The sequence below is a fragment of the Vicugna pacos genome, chromosome 17 (genome assembly GCF_048564905.1).
Source record: "Vicugna pacos chromosome 17, VicPac4, whole genome shotgun sequence".
In the NCBI taxonomy this organism is placed as follows: Eukaryota; Metazoa; Chordata; class Mammalia; order Artiodactyla; family Camelidae; genus Vicugna; species Vicugna pacos.
In genome coordinates, this window is record NC_133003.1 from 54126156 (window position 1) to 54149062 (window position 22907).

The following is a 22907-nucleotide window of genomic DNA, read 5'->3' on the forward strand; positions in this document are numbered from 1 at the left end:
GGCTGCCCTTCCAGAAACTCCCAGCCCCTTCCTGCCTGGCTTCCTGCCCGAGCCCTTCCTGGAAGCTGGGCCCACCCTGCCCCCAGCCCAGGGCACCAATGTTTCCGCGGGCTGAAGCCGCCAGCCCCCGGGGCAGGGCTCCTCCTTTCACTCGCGGAATCAAAAGCTTGGAAAGCAGCCTGAGGGCAGCGGGAAGGGGCGTCCAGGCCAGGGCACCGCCCCCCACACCCCCCCGTCCCCCCGCCCCCCCCAGGCCAAAGCAAGCATGGAGGACAAGGGAAGAGAGTCAGAGAGCCGCTGCCTCAACCTGCATCTGCACGAGGGAGCCAGTGAAGCTGTCGGTGCCTGGGCCACAGGCGCTGCGGTCCCGGGTGCGGGTGGTGAGTGGGCGGGTGGACCCCGCGGCGCTTGCTCAGAAGTGTCGCCCACAGGTGTGGAGCCCGAGTGCGGTGCCCGCCAGCAGGGCTCCTTCGCTCCGCCCCACGCCCTCCTGGCCTCCGGGCAGAGGACGGACCTGCGGGCCAGGCTGCGGTCCCCGGGGGGGCGGGAGGGGCCGTTGGCAGGACGAGGGCTGGCACTGGCCGCTGGGAACGGCCACGTCGCGTGCGCGTGGGGGGCAGGCGGTGGTGGCCTTAGGGGCAGAGGAGGGCCCCGGCACGACGGGGTGCCTTTCCTCCTCGATGAGGGGGCAGAGGTTACGCTTGGCTTTCCCGTTCACGCGCCCAGCGGGATCGTCTGATTGTATGTGACAGAAACTCAAGTCAGTGACTTAAGGAAACAAGGGAAGACACTGACTTACGTGACTGGAGACGCAGCGAGCTCGGGGAGTGGCTGGCAGGGCCTCTGTGGCTTCCCTCTCTGGAGGCTTCCTCCTCGTGCCAGCCAGACAGCTCCCGCGGCTGCAGCCTCACGAGCCAGCTCAGCAGTCCCCGCGCGGTAAGAGCTCCTCCTTCCCACCGCTCCCGGCAGAATTAAAGTCACCAAGCCGACTGCTCGCTGGCCAGGCCGGGTCGTACGCCCGTCCCGGAACCAGCCGCAGAGTCCGGCCAGGCGTGGGCCGTGGGTGAACCCTCGGGGTCTGTGTGAGGGCTGACGTCAGCCCCCCAGTGTACTCTAAGGGGTTCTCCTCTAAGGAAGTCTGACTCCGAGGAAGGAGAAACAGGCCCGGGGCAGCCAGCGTCCCCACGTTTGCACAGCTCACTCCAGGGCCGTCTGCTTGTTGCAGCGAGTTTCTGATACTTACACATTTGTTTCCTCTAGGAAGCTGGAGCGAGGGGTGCCTCTTTCACCCAATGCCACGTTTGTGGCAGGAGAGGAGGTTTGGCAGGGCCTTTGCCGAGAGCCCGTACAGGGCCCGGGGCCGGCACTCCCAGCTCTGGCACCGAGGCGGTGGGGCAGCCTGACCCTCCCTTGGCATCCTGGTTCTGGGGTCTGGGGACTGTGGAGTTGGCAAGTGGGGAGCAGGCCAGCCGTGCAGCACAGTGGGAAGGCTCTCCTATCCCTCAGATCTGGGTTCAGATCCCAGCTCAGTCATGCTATTGTGGGCGACCCAAGGGCCTGAGCCTTGCTTTTATCCCCTGTGAATGCAGTGCTCCCCCCACCCACGGTGGTTTTGCGGATTAAATGAGATGGTCTGTCTGTTGTGCAGAGCGCAGTCTCAGACACACAGCGGAGCTAGTGACCAGGGTGACCATGGGCCGTCCAGCCCCCAGCTGACCACCAGCACATGGCAGAGCTCGACGCACCCACCCAGGCTGCATGAACTACTTGGCTGATGCACGAATTGTGAGCAAAATGAAATGGTGGTGTTTAAGCCACTGAATTTGGGGGAAGTTAACTGATTCAGGGAAGCAGGAGGGACAGGTGGTGGCACCTAGTCCCCAGAGACAACGTGGGGAGCTGGGCCAGAGTGATCGCCAGGGCAGCTTGGCCCGCAGAAGTCTTGGGTGGTGGCTGAGCATGGGGTCCCTGAATCAAAATACACAGGCAGCCTAGTAAAGTATTACTTGATCTGCATGCCACACATTTTGATTTTTCATATGTTCAAAATACTTCCTAACTTTCCTTGTTTGACTCCTGGGTTACTCAGAAATATGTCGTTCCATTAGTTATGGACTTATAATTTAATTCTGTTGTGGTTAGAGAAAGCATTTGAATCCTTTAAAATGTGTTAAGAGTTGTAGTATTGTCCAGAATACAACCTGTGCTGGTGAACATCCTGTGTTTACTTGGCAAATGTGCATGTTCTGAGGGAGTCGGGTGGAATGTTTTATAAATGTTAAGTAGGTCAAGTTGGTCATGTCATTTGTCTTTTATATCAGCAAGTGGCAAACTTTTTCTGTAAAACAACAGTAAATGTTTTCAGCCTTGCAGGCCGTACCATATCTGTTTCAACTACTCAACTCAATAAGCAGCCACCAGCAATATGTAAGTAAATTGCTTGAGCGCTTCCAAGAACACTTTTTTACATAAATGAGGCTGATCTGTACAATGACCCTATTCTGTATCTTGATTTTTTTGGTCTACCTTTTCTATCAATTAGAGAGGCAGGTTGAAATCTCCACCCGTAACTATGGATTTGTCTGATTCTCCTTTCAGCCCATCAATTTTTGCTTCATGCATTTTGAAGCTGTGTTATTAGGTGCATTAACATTTAGGATTTTTATATTTTCTTGGTCAGTTAAGCCCTTTGTATTATGAAATGCTTTTCTTTATTCCTGGTAATAGTCTTCATTCTGAAATCTACTTTGTGTGATAGTAGTATAGTCACCAGCTTAAAAAAAATATATATATATATTTATATATTTCCATTCTTTTACTTTTCACCTATCTGTAGCCTTTATAGTTAAAGTGAGTTTCTGGGTTTCTTGTAGACAACATAGGTCTTCTCTTTAATCCAATCTGACAATCTGTGTCTTTTAAGTGGAATATTAGACCATTTACATTTAATATGATTACTAATATGGCTGAGTTTAAATCTAACACATTTTAGTTGATTTCTGTCTACCCCATTTGTTCTTTGCTCATTTTCCTTCTTTACCTGTCTTCTTTTTCTTCCATAGTGTATAATATGCAATTAACCCTATCCAGGGTATTTTTCATTTGTAGGAGATTGATTTTGGTCTTTTTTATATCTTCAATTTCTATCTTCACCATGCACATGTTTTCCTCTCCCTTCTTGAATATATTGAGCGTATTTATCATAGTGGTCATAATGCCATTATCGTATTATTCTGTTGTCTGTGTGATTTCTCTGTTTCTATTGATTAACTTTTCTCCTTACATTTTCCTGCCTGTTTGCATACCTGGGTAATTTTTTAAATTAGATCCAGATATCGTAAATGTTATATTCTTGGGTACTAGATTCTGTTTGTTTCATATTTTTAAAAAATATTTTTGAGCTTTGTTCTGGGACAGAATTTGCTTCTTTGTGGCTCACTTTTAAGCTTTGTTAGGTCCAGAACATCCTTTAGTCTAGATCTGATTTGGTCCCATTACTTAGTTAGGAGAACTTTCCCCTTTGGGGAACACAAAACTCTATAGCTGTGTAGGAATAGGAGAAAAGAATAGTCTGAATGGAAGAATGGAAAGGAGAAGAAAATGGTGTTCCAGTCGCCTATTGCTGTGGAGCAAGCCACCCCAAGACGTAATGATGTACAATAACCATTCTGTTAAGCTCGCAGATTCTGTGAGCTCCACCTTTGCACTTGGAAAGGACACAGTGGGCCTTTCTCCTTCTGGATGTCTGGGCCCTCAGCTGGGAGGACTGAGTGGCTTGGAAAACTCTGACAGTTGCAGGGCTGGGACTGGGGGGCTGGACGATCTGTTTCCAGGATTTTCTTTTCATTCACGTATCTTGCATCTGGGCTGAGCAGACCAGAGGACAGGCTCGGTGTGAGTGTCTACGGAGTGCCTGTGTGTGCCCCTCCAGCGTGGCCGAGGCTAGCTGGACTTCTTACATGGCGGCTCAGGGTGACTTCTCATGAGACAATGGAGGTCAGAAGGCAGTGGGACAATATATTCAAACTGATCAAACTAAGAAAAACCTGTCAGTCAAGAATTCTATATCCAACAAATCTATCTTCTGAAAATAAAAGTGAAGACATTATCAGATATACAAAAACAGAGAATTTGTGGCCAGTAGACTTGCCTTATAAGAAATTCTAAAGAATGTTTTTCAGGCTGAAAGCAAGTTACCCTAGACTATTTCAAATCCACACAAAAAACCTCAAAATCACTGTTTAAAGTAATTATGTAATTATGAAAGTGTAAATGCATATTTCTTCTCCTTTCTTATTTTAAAAACAATTGTATAAAACAATATGTATATAATGTATATACTGTATTCAAATTTAAGGCAGCTGGTAGAGCAAAGTGGTATTTGGGCTAAGAAAATGACTCCAGCTGATAACCTGAATCCGCAGCAACAAGTGCAGAGAGCCAGAAGTGGTCAATAAGAGGACTTACACAGCAAACCCTACAAATAATGTATTTGGTCTTTCTTCTCAGTTTCTCTAAGAGACATGAAATTATATAAAGTAATAATTATAATAGTATAATGCTGGGTTTAGAACATTTGTGGATGTAGCATTTATAACATAATATTACAACAAGGAGGAAAAAGGAATAGCGTTATATAGGAGTAATGTTTCTGTGTCTCACTGGAATTAAGTTAGTATAAATCTGAAGCTGTTGGTAAGCCCTAAAGCAGCCACTAAGGAAATACCTCAAGAAGACAGAATGGAAATATTACAGAAATTAAGTGCTACCTTCGCTTACTGCAGACAAGAGGAACAAAAAGACAGGATGCACATGGAAAATAAGACGTAAAACGGGAGATGTGAACCCAGCTCTGTCAACACAACATTAAATGTGAATGGATAAACAATCCAGTAAAAGGCAGAGACTGTCAGGCTCCAACTCTATGCCGTCTAGAGGAGGCACCCCTTAGAGTGAAAGACACAGATAGATTGAAACTGAAAGCACAGAAAAGGTATCTTATGTAGATAGCAACCACAAGGAGTCTGGACTGACTGCCAAGATTAGACAAAATGGACTTGAAGACGAAAACAGCAACAACGACAAACTTCCTAGAGATAAAGAGGGACGTTTTATAACAGTGGAAGGATCAATCCATCGGGAAGATAGAGCAGTTACAAACACACTTGCGCTCAACAACAGAGCATCAAAATACATGAAGCAAACACTGACAGAAATGGAGGGAGATACAAACAGTTCAACAACAAAGGCTGGAGATTTCAATATCCCACAATCACAGTGAATAAAACAACGCGGCGGATAAGCAAGGGAAACAAACAAAAAAAGCCCAGAAGACTTGAACACCACCACAAACCAAACAGACGTAACAGACATCTACAGAACGCCCCTCCAACAACAGGGTGTACCCTCCCCCCGAGGGCACGTGGAACGTCCTCCAGGAGAGGCCGTGTGCTAGACCATAAAGCAAACGGCAATACGTTTTGAAGGATAAAGGTAATACAGCGTAAGCTCTCTGGACAAAATGGAATGACGTTAGAAATCAGTAACAGAAAGTGGTTCAGGAAACTCACAGATACGTGGAGTTCAAACAACACTTTCCTGAACAGCCAGCGGGACAAAGAAGAGATCAGGGAGAAACTGGACACCACTCTGAGATGAATGAGACACACCAAAGCTCACGGTGAGTGGCTGAAGAAGCGCCGAGAGGGAAATTTACGGCTAGTAAACACGTACATCTAAAGAGGGGGAAAGTCTCAAATCCGTCACCCAACCTTCCGTCTTGAGACACTGGGAAAATGAGAGCGAATAAAACCCAAAGCAAGAATAAGCTAAGAAGTGATAAGGATTAGAGTGGAAGCTAAGGAGATACAGGCTTGGAGAAATAACAGGGACCATCGGAAAAACCGAAAGCTGGGTCTCTGGAAAAGCAAGAAAATTCAGCCTGGCTGACCAAGACAAAATGAGAGAAGATTCGAACGACTAGAATCAGAAACGAAAGAGGCATTTCTACTGACCTTGCAGAAATAGAAGGGATTATGAAGGCATCCTGTCGGCAACTGCGCGTGGATAGATTAGACAACTCAGACGAAATGAACAAATTACGAGAAAGACAAAAAACCACAAGTGACGCAAGAATGAAGAGACAACTTGAATAGGCCTAAAAGGAGTGGACAGATTAAGTTGTAATAATAATAATTTTAAAAATCCACCCACAAAGAAAGACAGCCTAGGCTTCTTTGGTGAATGAAACCAAACATTGAAAGAATAAATAATACTAATTACTCATAAATTCCTCCAAAAAGTGGGAGAGAAGGGAACACTTCTCAGCTCCTTCTGTGAGGCCAGCATCACCCTGATAGCAAAACCAGACAAAAACATCACAGGAAAAGAAAGCCCCAGACCAATGTCCCTTATGATTATGGATGCAAAAAATCCTAAACAAAATGCTCGCAAACTGAGTACAGCAACATATGTAAAGGATTATACACCACGACCAAGTAGGATTCACCCCAAGAATGCAAGTTTGGTGTACTATCTGAAAATCAATCAAAGCAATACATCAACTGAAGGACAAACCACACATGATCATCTCAATAGAGACAGAAAGTATTGGACAAAACGCAACACATTTTCACAGTAGAAAGCATCCCAGCCACCGAGAGCTCTGAGCAGGAGGACAGTCACTGATACGGAGCTGGGACCTGCTTTGTCATTTGTGCCACCTGCTTCCCCTACCTTGGGACAGGCCTGCAGAGACCCAGAGGGTCAGCAACTGGACCCTTCTCCAGGCTGAGCCACTTCAGCTCCTTACAGGAGGGGTTCCCGGCCTCCTCCCCACTGCAGTCGCCCCCTCCAGGCCCCCTCTCCAGGTTGGCTCTGTCCCTTTCTAGGGTGGAGCTCACAGAATCTGTCCCCATCTGGGCGGTCTGGGGGCCTGAGGGGCAGCTGATAACCAAATTAGACTGTTTTCTGGAGCCTGCGGAGTGTGAGGGAGAGAGGTCCCTGGGGTCCCTCAGAGGAGGAGATGCCAGTGTCACTGGGTCTTGTGGGTCACGTGTTCCCAGGGTGACTTCAGGGAAGACCCATCACAGTTGCTGACACCCCAGAGTCTGGGCCCCTCCTCAGACCACCAACGTGGGACCCGAGCCTGTAGCCAGGGTGGCAGAGCCAGGCTCCTCTCCTGCCAGGAGCACCGCACGGTGGTTTCCGTAAGTTGGCGGTGATTGCATAACTCTTTCACCAACTGCCACGCCGGATATATTTTGCAACCCAGCCCGCGTGCCACACGTGTCGGCTGGCACAGCCAGGCCTCCCGCAGAGGCCGGAGGAAGTCTGAGAGTGAAACACACTGACAGCGCCTCCCAGGACCTGTCAGTGCAGGACGTGCTCCTGTCTCCATGGGGACGCTCCCCAGGTCCCCCGTCCTCTGGCCAGAGAGGGGAGCCGTGAGGTCCACAGAGCAGCCAGAGGAGATGTGGACTTCCAGAAGCCGCCGCTGTCCATGGAGGGCTCTGCCTGGTGCCCAGGGGAAGACATGTCCCCGAAGCTCTGCAGGAGGGAGGCCCGCACACGTCACCCTGTGGGCGGCATCCTGAAGGCACTGCGGGAGAGGACCCACGGGGCACGTGGTCCCACTCGGCATCCTGTGGAGGAGTTGCGAGGAAGGACCACTCTGAGAAGAGAGGGCGGCGTCTGGCGGCTGACGGCGGAGAGAGAAGCAGTCCCACCCGCCTGTGCGCCCCTCGCCAGGGCGGCTGCGAGGGGCGGGCCGGGGCCCTGGGGCTTGGCCATCCGCCCGCCGTTCTCTGGGCGCCGACACTCTGGGGTCGGCAGTGATCCCAGCGCCTTTGTGACGCTCCCAGTGAGAGCCTGGAATCTCTGGGGAAATGGAGCCGAGTGTGGAGAGGAGTCTGGGACCCCCCGCTTCCTGAAGAGGCTTTGGCGGAGTCAGGAGGTGTGGTGGACACTGTGATGCGTCTCGCAGGTCGCCCACGTCAGCCCCCGACTGCCGGGAGTGCAGGCGGCTGATGGCTCCTGGCTGAGCCCATCACTTGCTCAAGAGAGCTGCCTCTCCCCAGGCCGGACCCCCTTCTTGGGGGCGGCCTGCATCCAACGGCTGGGCAGGGTAGGAGTCTGGGGACCCAGCTCCCTTGCTCCAGCGTGGACAACCCTGAGGGCCGCCCCAGCCCCAGGGCCCCCTGAGGCGCTGGCGGAGTCTCTGGTGTCTGCACTGCAGTCCAGCCCTTCGCAGCCCCGCCTGCTACCCTGACCCCTCATCAGATGCGGTTCTGAGGGCTCCCCAGGAAGGGGGAGCCGAGGAGAGTGTGCCGAGCCGCGGGGGGCCCCACTGTTCTCAAGGGTGTGGACCGAGCTAATCCCAACACCTGCTGCTGGGACTCCCGGCTCCTCTGCTCGTGGGGGCGCCTCCTCCCGCCCTCGCTGGGCGACTGAGTGGTGTCCTACAGTCATGTGGAGAGCTGAACGTGTAAGCGATGCTCAGGGGAACTCTAAGCAAAGTGTCAAAGGTGCTGCCTGGTTTCTTCTTGCTGCTTTGAGCAAAATGTGAGAGAAAATAGACACGTTGAGGGAAGAACTGTTGAGTGAAAACGAATCAGGACCAGACGACCGGGGACATTTCCAGCTACACAGCTGGACGAATATGCTAAAAATAGGAGGCTCGCTGTCAGCAAAGTGTGCTTTGGAGAGGAAGCCAAGAGTGAGAGTGGACAAGTGTTTCTCCGCAGCTTAAGAAGATCAAAAATCAGTGTATTCGTTTGCAGAGGGCTCAGGGGAGAGTTGGACGTGTGACTCATGGGTCCCCTCGACCGTCTCGGCAGAAGCAAGGACTAGAGATGGGGTAATCTAGGGAAGGTCTGGGGAAGAGTCCTGCCTAAGGGAGCGAAACCCTGGGAGATACACAAGAGACCCACAGCGGCTTTGTGAGTGTCACACCAACACCCGAACACCGCCAGCCTGAGCCGAAAGTGGCAGAGGGAGACAACAAAAGAAGGCCGTCAGACTCCCACGAATCTACAGGCAGGAAACAGACGGACAGATCCACTCAGCGTACAGCACTTGCTGCCTGTTGAGGACTGACTTGTATTCCACCCCCTACCCCGACCCCCATTTATATGCTGAAGCCTTAACCCCTAACGTGGCTGTATTTGGACAGGACTTTTAAGGAGGTAATTAAGGTTAAATGAGGTCCCTAATCTGATAGGACTGGTGTCCTTATAAGAAGAGGAGGAGCCCCAGAGAAATCTCTCTCTGCGAATGCACGGAGGAGCGAGGAGCGGGCCCTCTGCAGGCCGGGAAGAAAGCCCCCACCAGAACCAACCCCAGTGGCACCTTGAGCCTGGGCTTCCGGGCTCACTTTGACAAAACGCTTGTCTGTCCCTGAAGCCGCCCAGTCTGTGCCCTGACTGACTATGGCGGCTCCGCAGGCCGGGGCCTCCCTTCTGTGCAGAGGGGAGGGGACCCCGGGGTGGGGCCGTGGGCCTGAGGGCAAGGGCCTCAGTGCGCAGCTGCAGCGCCCTCTGCTCCAAGGGGTCCCTGTTGTCCGTCAGTCTTACACACAGCGGTGTGTGTCTGCGAACCCCAGGCGCCCCCCGCCATGCTGCTGTGGTTAGGTCGTCACCGTGAGTCTACAGACACCGTTCTAAGTAAACTATCCTTAGCTTTTCTTTCGTACACAACTTTCTTTTTCTTTTTCTCCCTGGGGTTGGTGAGGCTTGGGTTTCTGCTCTCTTTGCTTGGCTACTTTTCTATGCACGACCCGCACTAGGTTAGCCTCAGGCCCTCAGGGGGCTGCCCGGCCGCCCCGGCCGCTGCTCGCTGCACCACGCTCTCCGCCGCCTCCCGGGGCCCCCAGGACTGCGCCGGTCTGGCGGGCCCTCCCTCCTCGGGGCACATCTGGGGCCCGGGGTGCCTTCGTTTCTTTCCTGTGCTGTGGAATCTTCCGCTTCCTCCCCGCCAGGACTTCCTTCCTCTTGGTTTTCCGTCGTGATGGTGACAGTGGTTTCTGGAAAGGGGTATATGTGGAAGACAGGTTTTTCGAGAACTTGCATGTCTGGCAATGTCTGTGTCCCCAGGCCTGGCTGCGAGTGTGGCTGGGCAGAGGCGGGCAGGCAGGAGGTCAGTGTGCCCTGCTTCTCGTCCCCTCGTCCCCTCGCCCCCGCGTCCCCACGCCCCCTCGTCCCCGCGCCCCCGCGCCCCCGGTTGCAGATACATCTGGTGCTGCTGTTCCAGGCGCCCGATGACTCCTCTGATGCCAGGTGGGTGGTTCTCAGCTTCCTTCACTGTTGGTCCAAGATTCAGCTCTTCCAGGTCTGCCAGGTCTTCTTAAAGAAGGGAGCCGCTTGTCAGGGGCCGCGTGCCAGCAGAATCTGGACGACAACCTGGTAGTGGTGTCGGTGAGGGGCTGTGCAACTTGCTGGCGGGCTGTTCTTAAGAGGCCGTAGGTCCCTTCCAGCCAGAGCCTGCGAGCCTCTGACTCAGCTACTGCTGCATTTCCAGCCAGGGTCCGCAGCAGAGGCGTGCGCTGCGGAATTCAAGAGCCAGATTCCAGGAGTTGGAGTTGGAGGCCTCCGCGATCTGCACGGACGGGCTCACGTTGGCTGGGAGAGGGGCCCATCCTTTAGGGGGCAGCACTGGCCTCCAGCCCTCCTGAGGGCACTGCACGGAGCAGTGCTGGGTCAGTTACCCCGAAACCCGTCATCAAGGCCAGCTCTTCCAAGTGGCCAGGCTGCCCAAGGATCGCTTCCCTGGAGGCCACGCTTCCACCCTCATGTGTGAAGTATGTCGCAAGAAGAACCCCGTTTGTCAGCGCAGGAGGTGCTCCCAGGCGTGTTGGCAGGTGGGTTGTCTGTGTGTGGGAGCCGCTCCCCAGGGCTGCCCCCCACACGCTGCACACGCCAGCCCCCCTCAGCCTCATGGGCCGGGCTGTGAGCCCTGTTATCAGGAACCCCTTTGCTGAGCGCCAGCTGTACGCCAGCTTCATTCTAGCCCCCAGGGATGGGGCTCCCATCAGGCCCACCTCAACCTGTGAGCTCATAGCAATACTCAGCAACAGCTACGCCCACCTCGCCTGGCGCCCTCGGAGAGCGCTGGGAGCCTGGCGCGCTGCTTTGAGAACTGGCAAATAAAGGGGAAGAAGCAGGCATTTACCTGTCCCTCCTCGGGGGAATCGAACAGTTAACCGTGCGACACATTACCCTCGACTCGGTGGCTTAAAGTAGTATGATTTCTTTCCTTGTGGTGCTGCAGGCTGGGAGACTGACACGGGTCTCACTGAGTAAAATCAAGGTGCTGGCACGGTTGCTCCTTCTCAGGGCTCCAGGGAAAAATCGTTTCTTCGTCTTTTCCAGCTTCTAGAGGCTCCCTGGTTTCCTTGGCTTGTGGCCCTTTCCGCCACCGTCAGAGCCAGCAGCTGCGTCCCTCTGAACCTTCTGCACTCATGTCTCTCTGCTTTTAAGGGTTCACACGATTAGACTGGGCCCAGGATGGCCTCCCATCTCAAGGTCCATCATCTTAATCACATGTGCAAGGTCTCTTTGCGTTTAAAATCACATATTCCCAACTGAATCGCTTTGCTGTACACCTGAAACTAACATTGCAAATCAACTACAGTTCAATTAAAAAAAATTTAAATAAAGTAACACGTCCCCAGGATCTGGGATCGGGAGGTGGATGTCTCTGGGGGGTGGGGCGTCGCACTGCTCACTGCAGGGTCGTTACCTGATTGTCTCCACTTCTGCACGTGTGACACCTTCACAGTGATAAGCATGGCCTCTTTGCACTGCAGTTTCCCAAACCTCACTTCATACGGGCGCGATTTTAGCCCCTTTATTTACATCACCTCATTGGACCTTCAGAGCCACCCGTGAAGTAGGTAGAGTGTCCCCCAGTCCTGGCTGGTCTGTCGGCTGGGGTTCAGCCAGAGCAGCAGACCCAGGGGGAGATCCCAGAAAGAGGTTTGTTGCAGGAACTGTCTCTGTGATGCGGGGGCTGGCTGGGCACGTCCGAAATCCTCAGGGCGTGAGAACAGGCTGCAACAGAAGCCACCAGCCACAGGTGGAATTTCTTCTGAAAAGCCTCAGCTCTGCCCGTATGTAGCCTTCGAACGGACTGAATCAGACCCAAGCTCGATTATCTAGGATAATCTCCTTGACCACTTTAATCTCATCTACGAAATCTCATCTTCTTTCATGGCAACACCTAGATTTATATCTGATTAAGTAACTGAGACCAAGCTTAGCCAAGCTGACACTTGGAACCGCCATCACAAATGGGGAGGCTGAGGCCGGGCAGTGCAGTGACCCAGCTGAGGTCTCGCAGGGAGTGAATGGCAGCCCAGGACTTGGACCGGAGGACGCTGCTCTGGGGGCCACCCTGCATCTCTCGGCCGCTCGCTGAACGTGAAGCTACCCTGCACCCTGCCTGCCTCCCTCTGTCCCCTGACCTGGGGACGGTGCGAGTGCTGGAGTCCGAGGCCCACCAGACTTCAGGTGTGGGGACTCAGCATGGGCAGGCGTCCCGGCTGGGAGCCCCGGCTCTGCAGCAAGACTCTGGTTCCACATTCTGGCTTTGCTCCTGAGAGCTGTGTGATCTTATCAGGCAGGTCTCTGAACCTCCCTGTGCTCAGTTTCCCTGCTTGTAAATCGTGCATCAACAGTACCTGACTCACAGGGTATTTGCAGGGATTAAATGAGAGAGGAAAGACACCAGGTTCTCGGAAGAGTAAGCAGGCAATGAATCCAGTTTTAAAATTCTGGTCCAACAGCGCTGTGTCCTCCACCCCTGGGTGACCAAGGCCTCCCCGGGGCTGCCTGCCTCTCAGCTCTTGCGGCCCTTTGTCCCCTCAGGGACCTGCTGACGTTGTTCCACGGGAGGCTGCACTCCTGGAGGGCAGACAGGTGGAGGCAGCTCCTCTGGGTGTGGCAGCTCCCCAGAGACGTGTGGCTTCTGGCACGGCACTGCCCAGAGCTGTGTGCTGGCAAGGAGTGGGCACAGTTACCCGGGCCAGGCCGTGGCCGCTCTGGATCAGCAGGTGCTCCAGGCACAAGGGAACCTGGGACGAAGGGGAAGTCTGTAGTGGGGAAGGCAGGCTCTCAGGAGGCAGGATTGGCCAGAGAACCATGGGTGCCTCAGGCTCGGGGTGCTGCCCAAGTGTGTAGAGACAGCTGCGAGAGGACCCCAGGCCAGGGACTCTGGTGGTGGCTTGAGCTGCTTCTGCTAAGGGGAGGAGCAGACTGGCCCCCGCCCCCACCCCACGTGGGGTCACTCTCACTGCCTCTGCTCCTGCGAGCCCTGCTCAAGGTTGGCCTCAGCACTGGGCTTTCTTCTGGCTGTATCAGTTAGCTAGTGCTGTGTAAGAAACCACCCCACAACTTAGCGGTGGAAAATGACAACCATTTATTATTGCCCATGAGTCTGTAGGGGCGACAAGGTGATTGTACTGATCCTGGCCAGGCCCAGCTCACCTGTCTCTGTCCTGTGGTTTTGCCAGAATGTCACATAAATGGAATCACACAGCATGTGACCTTTGAGTCTGGCTTCTCCGTGTAATTGAGACTCATCCGTGCTGCTGTGTGTCAGTGTTTTATTCCTTTTTATTGCTGTCTTTGTCTCCTATTGCTTCTGAAACAAATTACCCCAGTGGCTTAAAACAGCACAAGTGTATCATCTTATGGGTCTGGAGTTAGACATGCTAAAATCAAGGCGTTGGCGGGCTGGCCTGAGGGAGACTCCGTTTCTTGGACTGCCAGCTTCCAGTGATCCCCTCTGTTCCTTGGCTTGTAACCCCTTTCTCCACCTTTGCTCCAAGCCCTGCGGCATCATGTGGCCTCCTCTGGCTCCGACCCCTCCTGCCGCCCTCTTCCAAGAACCTTCGTGGTCCCACTGGGCCCGTCCAGATAATCTGGGATAGTCCCGCATCCTAAGATCCTTAACACGATCACCTCTGAAAGCCCATTTTGCCACGTAAGGGAATGCACTCCCAGGTCCCGGGGGTTAGGGCGTGGACATCTGTGTGTGGCTGTGTTCTCCTACCACAGCTTCGGGGTGGCCGTTTGCTGTAGGCTGGGACCACCGTGTCTGTCCAGTTGCCAGTCCAAGGGCAAGAGCAGGCATTTGGATTTCCCAGCCGATTGGCTTTTCTCCTAGCAGAAACAGAGGGAAAACGGTGGCAAACTAAAAACACTGAAAAAAAAAAGAAGGAAAACTCTTTTATTAGGTTTTCATTCTTTTTAATTTTTTAATAGACTTTTTATTGAGGTGTATCTACATACAATCAAACGCCTTCGTTTTAGATGTGCCGTTTGACGGATTCTGGTCATTGAAGAATCGGGTGGCTTCCGTTCATCGCCCTGAGCCTTACCTTGTGCCCTTTGAGGTGAGTGGACGCCTTCTCTAGCCCAGGTAACCACTGATCTGCCTTCTGTCCCTGGACCCTGCATTTGCTAGAACTCCGTGCAACTGGAGTCCTGCAGTGGGGCGTCTTCTGTGTTTGGCTTTGCTCAGCATAATGCTTGAAACATTCACTCATGCCATCTGTGAATTAGTGTCGCACTCCTTTTAACTGCTGAGTGACATTCCACAGGGGGCGACACCACAGCGTGTCCATCTGTTCCCCAGCTGAGGGACACGTGGGCGACTTCCACTCTGGGGCTGTTTTGGATAATGAGCACTTACATGGATGTCCTTGCGTGGACATAGGTTTTTATTTCTTTTATGCATGTACCTAGCAGTGGCACTGCTGAGTAGCACGGGTAATGTGTGGGTAACTTGATAAAATACCACCATACTGGTTCCCAAAGTGACTGTACCATTTTGCATCCCCACCAGCAACGTATGGGAATTCCAATTGCTCTGTATCCTCTTCAACATTTGGTGCTGTCAGTCTTCAAACTTTAGCCATTTTCGTGGGTATGTACTGCCTTTAATTGGCATTTCCTTGGTAACAAGTGATGTTGGGCATCTGGTCATGTTCTTACTGGCCATTTTATGAAGTGGCTGTTCAAATGGTTCATTTAAAAAAAATCAGGTTATTTATTACTGAGTTGCAGGAGTTGTCCCAGAAAATAAATCTGGCACGCGCACCCTTGCCGGACATACATCTCTCCCGGTCTGGGACCTGATGTAAGTTCCAAACTGAAGAGATTAGAAAAAGGACAAATTAAACTCCAAATGTTGATAAAAGGAGCTGAAAAAGAGAAGAAATCAATGAAATGGAAAATTTTAAAAGAGAAGTAAAATCAGTGAAGCCAAAATCTGGTTCACTGAAATGATCAGTAAAATTGATAGGCTTATAAGGAGCCTCGAGCAAGGTAAGGAGACGCAAAAGCAGGTCCCCCTGCACAGCACAGGGGGTGCCTTCAAAGCCTCGTAACAGCCTGTGATGAGAAAGGGTGTGAAAAGGGATGTATTCATACACATACAACTGAATTACTATGCTGCACACCAGAAATTGACAAAGCATCATAAATCAACTCCACTTCAATAAAATAAGAGAGAAAAGGAGAAAGGATACAAATGACCAGCGTCAAGAAAGAGAGAAGACGTCACTGCAGATTCTACAGACGTTTTAAGGATTCCAAGGAAATACTGTTAACAAGTTTGTGCCAATAAATTTGACAACCTACTAAAATAGATAATTTCTTTGAAAGACACAAGCTACCAAAACTGATTCAAGAAGAAATAGAAATTTAGGCCTATGTGAGTTAAAGAAACTAGGTTGTCATTAAAACCCTTCGCCCAGATATGGGGCAGAGCTCAGCGGGAGAGCGTGTGCTTAGCACGGTGAGGTCCTGGATCCCATCCCCAGCACCTCTGTTAAAATAAATAAATAAACCTAATTACCTACCCCCAAAACTAAAAAAATTTTTTTAAACTTTCCCACAAAGAAAACATTTAAGGAAAAGGAATATAAATCCTTTACAAACTATTTCAGAAAATAAAAGAGGAAGAAACAATTCTCAACTAATTTTATGAGACAGGTATTACCCTGATGCCGCAGATGGATGAAAACATCACAAGAAAGGAAGATGATGGACCAAAACCCCTCATGAACAAGACGCAAAGTCTTCAACAGCCCTCAGCAAACTGAGTGCAGCGGTGTGTGAAAAGGGCGACATAGCGGGAATGCAAAGCGGATTTAAAGTCCAAAATCAGTTAATGTAATCCTCTACACAGGTAGCATAAGAAGGGGCGACCATAGGATCATTCTGAAAGATGCAATTAAAGCATTTGATAACTTACAACCCCCATTCACAACTGAAATTCTCAGCGAGCTAGGAATGGACGAGAGCTCCCTCAGACTGACGGAGGACAGCCACGGTGACAACCTAGGGTTGTCCTCGGTGGAGGAAGACTCGACGACGCTTGGATCAGGAACGAGGAGCAGAGGCGCTCTCACGACTCCCAGGCAGCAGTGACCCCGGGGGGCCTAACCTGGGCGACGAGGCAAGGGAAGGAGCAAACACCAAGACAGACTGGAAAAGGGAAATGGAAATTGTCTTTATTTGCACACAATATGATCGTGGACCCAGAAAACCCCAAGGAATTAAAAAAGAAAAAGCTACTAGAACTAAAGAGTGAATATCGTAAATGTTCAGGATGAAAATCAAGGTTCAAAAATCCCTTGCATTTCTGTGTACTAGCAATAAACAAGTAAAATGGAATTTTGAAAGTAACTCAATTTGCAATGTCACCAAAAATAAAATACTTAGGGATAAATTTAACAAAATATGGGTAAGGTCTGTCTGCTCAAAACTGCAAAACTTTTATAGACCAGTGTTACCTCAACAGGAAAAAAAAATCAGAAATCAAATCAAAACAAACCAAAATAAAACCACAAAACCTTATGTATGGAAGTTAGAGAAGTAACTGAATGGAAAGATGTACCATATTCATGAATCAGAAGACCCAAAAGTGTGATGGTGACAATTATCCTCAAACCAACCTATACATTCAAACCCTGTAGGCTTTAAAAAGAGAAATTGACAACCAAAGTTTAAAATTAATATGGAAAGGCAAAGGACCTAGAAAAGCCAAAATAATCCTGGAGTGGAAATAAAGAACAGGGTCAAAAGATTTAAAGAATCTGATTTCAAGACTTGCTGTAAGCTGTAGCAATCGCGACGGTGTGATGCTGATGTGAGGGAGAACCAGCAGACAGATGAGAAAGAAAAGAGAGTCCGAAAACAGACCCGCACTTACACGGCCAAGTGGTTTTTCACCAAGGTGCCAAGTAATTCAGTGAGGGGGAAATACTGCTCTTTAAACACACAGTGCTTGAACCATCTTACCTTCCACCATACTGAGAAATAACCCCCAAAGGATCACACATCTAAACCTAAGAGCTAAAACTCTTAAAAGTCTAGGAAGACTACAGGGAAAAAAAATCTTTGTGACACAGAGTTAGGCAAAGGTATCTTAAACAGAACACAAAAGGCACAACCTAGAAAAGGAACATAGTGAAACAGACCCCATCTTTATCGCTTTGAAGGCACATGCTTAGGGCACATTCTGTATAAGGCTTTAAAGTTCTCGCCGGTTTTTGGATCACAAAAGAAATGTGTTTGTTATTATTGCAATCTTCGGAATGCATACACACGTGATCACGTGGGGTTTTTTAAAATACTAATGGGATTCTAATATATCCATTGCTCTGTAACTGGGTTCCTCCCCAGCTTGAGTGTACAGAGCTCCTCGTCAGCACGGTAACATCTAACGCTCCCACTGAAAACGTGGCGTCACAGGCCAGGGAACAGGTGTATCCGAGCCCGTGTGACCCGTCCGTGTTTATGGACGTCAAAGCCACTTGCAGTGCTTTTGCCTCACAGGCGGCGCGGGTGCAGTTACTTTCCCGCGTGCTGGTGTCTCTGCCCCGTCTGCTACTGTGTGTGGTGTAGGTACGTGCGCTTCACGTTGTAGAGCCTCCAGCTACTCGCTCTTCCGTAAAGGCTCTATCAGCTTGTAGTCCCACCCGCGGCGGAGAGGCTCCCCGCCCCGGGCTCGCCTCGGTGGTCAGTGGGGGCTGACACTCTCGCTGCACGTGCAATCGTGTGTGGGTGGTGGGGGGGGCCAACCTGCCGAATGAAAAATGGTGCCTCGCTGTTGTTTTAAATTTTCATTCATTTGATTGTAAATGAGGCATGTTTTCTTTTCACGTGTCGATTGACCATTCTGTTTCTTCTTGTGTGAACTGCCTATTTTTCCGTTGAGTTATTTGTCTTTTCCATATTGATTTTTAGGGACACTGTATATTACAGATACTGACTGTGACTTCATTGTATGCGTTGCAAATACTCTCTCCCGGTCTACTGTTTGTCTTCTAAGTGTGTTTATAGTATCTTTAACTACACAGAAGTTGGAATGTTTTAAGGAGTCCAATGAATCAATTCTTTTTCTTTGTATTTTCTGCTTTCTGTGCAGCGCTTAGAAACCACCCCCCCACCTCAAAGGTGCAAAAGCGCTGTTGCTCTTGTGTGTGTGTGCTCGGCTCCTGTGTGTCAGCTGTGCGGGTGATGTTTTAATGCTTAAGCTAGGTGTTGGTCATGTAGGTGTTCCTTGCATTACTCTGTTTAATCCTTCATGTGCCTGAAATAGTTCACAAAATGTTTTCATAAAGCAATAAAAAGAGGGGAAAACCAAAGAAATTTCTGATAGGGTTGCACTGCCAGAAAAATTCCAGGCCTGGTAAAAATCAGCTAACAAAAGCAAACGAAGCAAGGCTCCGTGCCATTGTCTCGAAGCCTAGGCGGTGCTCGCCGCCCGGAGCCCGCGCCGTCGGGGCGGCCGCGCGGCGCGGGGAAGGCGGGCAGGCGCGGGCTCCGCGGAGCCGGCGCCCGGGAAGCTGGCGGGGCAGCCTCGGCCGCGGCGTGACGCCGCGCGGGGGGGCAGAGGGTGGCCCGAGGCCGCCCGGGAAGCGTCCGCGGCGGCGGCGGCGGCGGCGGCGGCGGCGCGGGGACGGGGGTCTCCGGGGCTGAGGCCAGAGCACGGAGGGGGCGGCCGAGGCGGGCAGGGCTCTCGGGGACGGGAGTCTCCAGCGCGGACTGGGGCCGCGGCTGCCCCGCCCTGCGCGCACCGGGCCCCGCGCCCCCGCCGCGGCTCCGCTGGCGTTGCCTACCCGCCGCCCGGGTTGGCGCTCGGGCTGTTCCACGCTGGGCTCGTCGTGGACGCCGGTGGTGCCGCAAGGCCGTGAGGACATGTTCCGTGCGTCCCGCGCGCATACCTGGGAGTCGCCTTCTTGCGGTGCGGAGAGTAAGTCCCGGTATTCGTGCCACCAGGCCTGGCGGTGTGCTGTCTGTGGGCCGGTGTCACCCACGCCCCCTTCCCCACGCGGGCGCTCGGGTCATCCCTCCCTCCCCTCTGCACAGGTCATGGTGGGGACGGTGGGGTCACGGGGACTCTGGTCGTGGGGCTGGGGGTCTAAGAGGAAGACCCCCCCCCCGCTGCCGTCACAAATTTCCGCAGACGCGCAGCCTTAGAGCAGCCTGCATTTGGAATCTCACCACTTCTCCGGGTCAGAGGTCCAGGCTGCGCGTGCCTCACCTGGGTTTTCTGCCTGGGGTCTCCCAAGGCCGAGACCAAGGTGCTGACACACTGGGCTCTTCCCGGGAGGCTCGCTGGGCAGGAGCCGCTGCTTGTGGGGCTTGTTGGCGGGATTCAGCTGTGTGTTGCTGCAGGACTGGGGTCCCCATTTGTCCCCCAGGCGGCCCCCTCCGCCTTCAAAGCAGCGTGTGCTTGCTGTGCCTCCTGCCACCTCTGTCTTTCTCTTCTGCTTTCTTCTGTTGCCACCCGCCAGGGAAAGCTCTCTGCCTTCAGAGGCCCACGTGGTTACACCACGCCCACCCGGGCAATCCAGGGTCATCTCCGCACTGTAAGTTCAACTGCCTAGTAGCTTTAACTACACCCGCGAAGTTCCTTTGGCTGGGTAAGGAGCAGATTCAGAGGCATGAGCAGTTTCCAGAGACGAGGGCAGGCATCTTGCCCACCACGCCTCCCTCTGAAGGGAGAAGGGGGAGAAGATGTTTATGGATACTGGACTGTCAGCGTGTGAGCAGGGGCAGGAGTCTGTGGTCTTGCCACCCAACATCCATTCTCATTCGTCTGGGACCATGTCTTGATTTTCCTCTGCCTCTGTCACTGCCCTGCCCCCAGTCAGTTGCTAAGGGTGGGTTTTTGGCTCAGGCTGTGCCAGTCTGACCACTGTGTCCTCCTGTCCACAAAGGCTGGCTCAGGGATGAGCATATGACCCAACTGAAGCTCAGAATTTGCAGATGTTTCTGGAAAAAGATCTCATATTCTTCCCACTGGGTTTGGAGATGAAAGGATGCAGGGGCTGGAGCTGCTGCAGCTGTCTTGCGGTCACGAGGACAGAGCGTGTTTGAGAAGGGGCCCAGCATGGAAGCAAGAGGAGCTGGGGTGGATGTGCGAACGTAGTCTGCACTCTGATTTGAGTCCCCTGAAGCAGCCCACTTGGAATTTTCAGTTCTGTGAGCCGACAAACTCCTGTTTTTCTTAAACATGTTCAGTCAAGTGAATGCTTTGTGTATGCTTTAGTCTTGAGGGTGCATATCTGTGCAAATACATGGTCTTTGAGTGTTGGATGCTAAGTAGGGCCAGAGAGAGAAAGACAGAGGCGTGGCCATGGGATGCCCCACATTAGGAAGAGGCTGGGCTGGAGGGGAAACATTGGGGCCTACTTTTATCCCACCTCCTCCTTTTGTCTCTCCTGCCCAGGGGGAGGGCGTAGCTTCCGGCTGCTAATTTCTGGCTTGGCGCACTGTCCCCTGTTCTCAGCAGTTCCATCGCCTGCCCAATCGTCTCCCTGCATTTAAACATTTAAATTAAATTAAAAACCTTCCAAGTGGCTTCTGTTTTTCTGGATGGACCCTGGAGAGACTCTCCCTCTCTTCATGGTGTTTATATGTGGAAAGAGACAAGAGACAGACAGTTACAGTCAATGCTGTGCAGGAAACAAGAGGGTCTCCTCCTAGGGGGTGAAGCTCATCCTTGGGACCTGGGGGCAGAGAAAGGCCACTGAAGAGAGAAACCAGATGTCCAGGCTAGAGGGGCAAAGAAGGAAGCCGGTATTTACTGAGCACCTGCTACAGGTCAGCCAGAACAACAACAGTCCTCACAAGAACCGTGGGCACAGCCACCTGCGGCAGGGGTGGCCGGACATCCCCAAGTCCACCCTTTCCTTCTCCCACTGGAATAACCGCCAAGGACGGGTGTGCAGGGGGAGGCGGGGGACGTTTCCCTGTGACCTTGGCTCACACCTTACGACCTGCTGGGGAATCATTGCTCTGCCCACCTCTCCGTTCACTCCAGCCCATCTTACCCCTGCAGTCCCTCCTGCTCTCAAGGTGGCACAGCGACTTCCAAAATGCAGATTTAACCCACCCTCCAAGGTAATTCCAGACCACTTTTTCCATCTTAATAGTCAAAAATATATAACTACCCACTGGACTCATCATTTTGTCAGTAATATAAAATTATCTTTTAGAAACAATTTAATTTATCAAGACACGAATTGATGTAAAGAGAAAGATTAACAAAATAGCAGTGGCGGTGAAGAGATGGGGCAAAAAGTTCTGAAGGCAGCAGTGGATGTGACCCGGCACACCTGGCCCCCCACTCCCCAGGTCACACGGGATTTCTGCCTTTCCCAGACCCATCTGAGCTCTTCCACCCTCTGGCCTTTGCACATGCCACTTCCTCTGTCTAGATTTCACATGTCGCCTCTGAGATTCTTTGGCAAGATTGTTGCTCATTTATTTTTTGCATTTAAATTTTTAATCCATCTGGAATTGATTTGGATCTATCTAAGTGGGGTCCAGTTTTATTTTCTTCCAGATGGATGCGCACTTGTGCCAGCATCATTGATTTTGCAATCTGCCCTCTTCCCACTGAACTAAAATACTACCTTTGTCCTATGTTACATTCTGGAATATACTGGAACCTATTTTTGGACTCTCTATGCTTTTCCACTGTCTATTCCTCTGCCAACGCCACATTGATTTGATTACAGTGGCTTTATAGCATGTTCTTATTTCCGGAAAGGCAAAAACCCCATGTTACTCTTTTTCCAATTTTCCTTGGTTATTCTTGGTCATTTATTCTGCCACACAGCCTTTGAGGCCATTTTATCCAGTTTAAAAAAAAATTCCCTGTTGGTATTCTAATTTGAATTACATTAAATTTATGCAGAAAACAGGAGAGAATTGACATTTTTATGGTATTAAGTTTTCCCATCCAAGAACACGGCATGGCTTTACCCCTTCCAATCTTACTGTGAAATCTTCTGGAAGATCTAACCCCACTTGTGTCTCTGTACTTTTACTTGGTGTACTTCGTTTCCATGAACAATATACAGTCTTGTTTTGTGTTTAAAATCCAGCCAGTTCTTTCTCTGATGCATTCTGTGTGTGGTATCTCTCTGCACAAGGTCACTGCTGCACAGAGTTCCATGCAAAGACAGTCCCGCTCTTGGTTTACCCACTTCCCTCAAGATGGGCCATTAACTTGGGTCCAAAGTTTCTTTTTTAACTGTTTTCTTTTTTCTTTTTGTTTTTACAAATAGTGCCCCATGTGTATCCTCAGCCACATGTCTTCTGCTCAAGTGTCAGCGTTTCTCAAATGCCCAGAAGAGGAATTGCCGGGTCATGTGCATTTGTACCACCAACTTCACTAGATACAACCAAAGGCGTCTGCAAAATGCTCGGCCTGATGTCCACCCAGCCGAGGGGGCCAGAGCGTCCTCGTTGCCCTGTGTTCTAGCCAGCGGTGCAGTGCTTTCCTCCGACTTCTCTTCCTGGCAAACTTCTGCTCGTTTCCATCTTTATTTTATAATCAAAAAATTCTTTTTTTGTTGTTTTTAGTCATTATTTTTGTATAGG

General features: G+C 51.3%; 1 long non-coding RNA gene across 2 annotated transcripts; it reads left to right on the forward strand.

Annotated features, from left to right (window-relative positions):
- The first annotated feature begins 631 nt into the window (after window positions 1-631).
- On the forward strand, window positions 632-22871 carry LOC140686836 (uncharacterized). Of its 2 annotated transcripts, none has more exons than XR_012060819.1 (3): window positions 632-936; window positions 14310-14392; window positions 22592-22871. It is a non-coding gene; the product is annotated as an uncharacterized lncRNA (long non-coding RNA). The 2 variants fall into 2 exon arrangements; XR_012060820.1 differs by lacking the exon at window positions 632-936 and adding an exon at window positions 1654-1785.
- Window positions 22872-22907: the final 36 nt, after the last annotated feature.